Here is a 4,720-nt window from a genome sequence, read left to right as displayed (position 1 = left end):
GGAGGGGAGGGCGCATGCGCTCTTCTGCTCACTGGAAATCGACACAGGGGGCGGGGCTTATCCCCGCATGCGCAGCTCTCTGCAATAATTCAGCCTTTAAAAATCAAAGTGAACTTTTCCCAATTTACTTTTAGCAGAATCTGAGCAAAGGAACTGGGCCTGGGGAGCAAGGACAGAGAATGTTTATCATTATCATCATCATAGGCAGTCCCTCGGAATCGAGGAAGACTTGCTTCCACTCCTGAAGTGAGTTCTTTGTTGGCTGAACAGTCCAATACGAGAGCCACAGACTGTGTCGCAGGTGGGACAGACAGTCGTTGAGGGAAGGGGTGCGTGGGACTGGTTTGCCACACGCTCTTTCCGCTGCCTGCGCTTGGTTTCTGCATGCTCTCAGCGATGAGACTTGAAGTGCTCAGCGCCCTCTCGGATGCACTTCCTCCACTTAGGGCCGTCTTTGGCCAGGGACTTCCAGGTGTCAGTGGGGATGTCGCACTTTATCAGGGAGGCTTTGAGGGTGTCCTTGTAATGTTTCCCTTGCCCACCTTTGGCTCATTTGCCATGAAGGAGCTCCGCATAGAGCACTTGCTTTGGGAGTCTCGTGTCTGGCATGTGAACTATGTGGCCTGCCCAGCGGTGCTGATCGAGTGTGGTCAGTGCTTCAATGCTGGGAATGTTAGCCTGGACAAAGACGCTGATATTGGTGCACCTGCCCTCCCAGGGGATTTGTACGATCTTGCAGAGATATCATTGGTGATATTTCTCCAGAAACTTGAGGTGTCTGCTGTACATGGTCCATGCCTCTGAGCCATACAGGAGGGCAGGTATTACCACAGTCCTGTAGAACACGAGCTTGGTGGTAGACCTGAGGGCCTGGTCTTCGAACACTCTTTTCCTCAGGCGGCCGAAGGCTGCACTTACACACTGCAGGGGGTGTTGAATCTCGTCATCAATGTCTGCTTTTGTTGATACAAGGCTCCCGAGGTATGGGAAATGATCCATGTTGTCGAGGGCTGCACCGTGGATCAAGGACAGGCTGATGGAGGACCTTTGTCTTTCAGATGTTTAGCGTAAGGCCCATGCTCTTGAATTCCTCAGTAACTACATCGACTATATCCTGGAGTTCAACTTCAGAATGTGTGCAGACGCAGGTGTCATCTGCATGCTGTAGCTCAACGACAGAGGTTGGGGTGATCGTGGACCTGGCCTAGAGGCGGCAAAGTTTAAACAACTTCCCACTGGTTATGTAATTTAGTTCCACTGCAATGGGGAGCTTGTTGACTGTGAGGTGGAGCATGGCAGCAAGGACGATTGAGAAGAGGGTTGGAGCAATGACACAGCCATATGTGACCCCGGTCCGGACGTGGATTGGGTCTGTAATGGATCCATTGGTAAGGATCATGGCCTGCATGTCCTTTGGAGCAGCTGAAGGATGTTGACAAACTTTTGGGAGCATCCGAAATGGAGGAGGAAGTTCCATAGACCCTCGTGGTTGACATTGACAAAGGCCTTTGTAAGGTTGAAAAAGGCCATGTATAAGGGCTGGCGCTGCTCCCTGCATTTTTTCTGCAGCTGTCGCGCTGAAAATATCATGTCCATTGTGCCCCGGTGCAGCGTCAGAGAGGCCTATAAAAGGCTTGGCATTGGAGAGGTGGGAATTCGAGCAGCGGGAGTTTGGAGCAGTGTCGGAGAGGCCTATAAAAGGCTCGGCATTGGAGAGGCGGGCGTTCGAGCAGTGGGAGTCTGGAACAGCATAGGAGAGGCCTATAAAAGGCCCAACAGTCGGAGAGGCGGGAGTTCGAGCAGCGGGAGTCTGGGGCAGCATCGGAGAGGCCTATAAAAGGCCCAACAGTCGGAGAGGCGGGTGTTCGAGCAGCGGGAGTCTGGGACAGCATCGGAGAGGCCTATAAAAGGCCCAACAGTCGGAGAGGCGGGTGTTCGAGCAGCGGGAGTCTGGGGCAGCATCGGAGAGGCCTATAAAAGGCCCAACAGTCGGAGAGGCCAGCTGGTGCAGGTGCAGCTGCAGAAGGTAAACAAAGAAGTAGAATAAATCGCAAGGTGACGTCACAGCCAAGGGGGTAAATGATTGGCTGGTGATTGGTGAGTAGTTTTTCTTTTTCTTTTCCCTATCAGTAGGTAACCTTTATCATTGTTGTTTCCAAATTAAGTTGATCTAAGGGTTAAGCCTTGGCAGGAGAGCTCGGACAGGTGTCATGCTCCTCCTATGCTATGTGGGAATGCAGGGATGTTTCCAGTGTCCCTGATGGCTACATTAGCAGGAAGTGTACTCTGCTGCAGCTCCTGACAGACTGCATTGTGGCACAGGATCTGCGGGTGGATTCTCTCTGGAGCATGCACGATGCTGAGGATGCCATGAATAGCACGTTTAGTGAGTTGGTCTTACCACAGGTCAGGGTTACACGACAGATAGGGAATGGATGACCAACAGGAAGAGCAGTGGAAGGAAGGTGGTGCAGATTTCCCTGTGGTCATCCCCCTCCAAAACAGATACACCACTTTGGGTATTGTTGGGGGGGATGACTCATCAGGGCAGGACAACAGCAGCCAAGTCCATGGTACCGTGGGTGGCTCTGCTGCACAGGAGGGCAGGAAAAAGAGTGGGAGAGCTATAGTGGTAGGGGATTCTATTGTAAGGGGAATAGATAGACGTTTCTGTGGCCACAATCAAGACTGCAGGGTGGTATGTTGCCAAAGGGTGGAAAACGCTAGTGGGAGTTGTGTACAGACCACTCAACAGTAGTAGTGAGGTTGGGGACAGCATCAAACAAGAAATAAGGGATGTGTGCAATAAAGGTACAGCAGTTATCATGGGTGACTTTAATCTACATATAGATTGGGCTGACCAAACTGGTAGCAATACAGTGGAGGAGGATTTCCTGGAGTGTGTTAGGGATGGTTTTGTCGACCAATATGTCGATGAACCAACTAGAGGGGGTGGGGGGGCATCCTAGATTGGGTGATGTGTAATGAGAAAGGACTAATTAGCAATCTTGTTGATCGAGGCCCCTTGAGGAAGAGTGACCATAATATGGTAAAATTCTTTATTAAGATGGATAGTGCCACAGTTACTTCAGAGACTAGGATCCTGAACTTGAGGAAAGGTAACTTCGATGGTATGAGATGTGAATTGGCTAGAATAGACTGGCAACTGATCCTTAAAGGGTTGATGGTGGATAGGCAATGGCAAGCATTTAAGGATCACATGGATGAACTTCAACAATTGTACATACCTGTCTGGAGTAAAAATAAAATGGGGAAGGTGGCTCAACCGTGGCTAACAAAGGAAATTAAGGATAGTGTTAAATCCAAGGAAGCGTCATATAAATTGGCCAGAAAAAGCAGAAAACTGAGGACTGGGAGAAATTTAGAATTCAGCAGAGGAGGACAAAGGGTTTAATTAGGAGGGGGAAAATAGAGTATGAGAGGAAGCTTTCCGAGTACATAAAAACTGACTGCAAAAGCTTTTATTGATATGTGAAGAGAAAAAGATTAGTAAAGACAAACATAGGTCCCTTGCAGTCAGATTCAGGTGAATTTATAATGGGGAACAAAGAAATGGCAGACTAATTGAACAAATACTTTGCTTCTGTATTCATGAAGGAAGACACAAATACTCTTCTGGAAGTACTAGTGGACCGAGGGTCTAGTGAGAAGGAGGAACTGAAGGATATCCTTATTAGGCGGGAAATTGTGTTAGGGAATTTGATGGGATTGAAGGCCGATAAATCTCCGGGGCATGATAGTCTGCATCCCAGAGTATGTAAGGAAGTGGCCCTAGAAATAGTGGATGCATTGGTGGTCATTTTCCAACATTCTATCGACTCTGGATCAGTTCCTATGAACTGGAGGGTAGCTAATGTAACACCACTTTTTAAAAAATGAGGGAGAGAGAAAATGGATAATTATAGACAAGTTAGCCTAACATCAGTAGTGGGGAAAATGTTGGAATCAATTATTAAAAATGAAATAACAGCGCATTTGGAAAGCAGTGACAGGATCGGTCAAAGTCAACATGAAAGGGAAATCATGCTTGACTAATCTTCTGGAATTTTTTCAGGATGTAACTTGTAGAGTGGACAGGGGAGAACCAGTGGAGCTGGTGTATTTGGCCTTTTGACAAGGTCCTACACAAGAGATTGGTGTGCAAAATTAAAGCACATGTTATTGGGGGTAATGTACTGACGTGGATAGAGAACTGGTTGGCAGACAGGAAGCAGAGAGTCGGGATTAACGGGTCCTTTTCAGAATGGCAGGCAGTGACTAGTGGGGTGCTACAGGGCTCAGTGCTGGGACCCCAGCTATTTACAATATACATTAATGATTTGGATGAGGGAATTGAGTGTAATATCTCCAAGTTTCCAGATGACACTAAACTGGGTGGTGGTGTGAGCTGTGAGGAGAATGCTAAGAGGCTGCAGGGTGACCTGGACAGGTTAGGTGAGTGGGCAAATGCATGGCAGATGCAGTATAATGTGGATGAATGTGAGGTTATCCACTTTGGGGGCAAAAACACAAAGGCAGAATATTATCTGAATGGCGGCAGATTAGGTAATGGGGAGGGGGGGCTGGGGTGCAATGAGACCTGGGTGTCATGGTACATCAGTCATTGAAAGTTTGCATTCAGGTACAGCAGGTGGTGAAGAAGGCAAATAGTATGTTGGCCTTCATAGCTAGGGGATTTGAGTATAGGAGCAGGGAAGTC

This window comes from Pristiophorus japonicus, chromosome 9 (genome assembly GCF_044704955.1).
Source record: "Pristiophorus japonicus isolate sPriJap1 chromosome 9, sPriJap1.hap1, whole genome shotgun sequence".
Lineage (NCBI taxonomy): Eukaryota > Metazoa > Chordata > Chondrichthyes > Pristiophoridae > Pristiophorus > Pristiophorus japonicus.
This window is presented reverse-complemented; position numbering follows the sequence as displayed.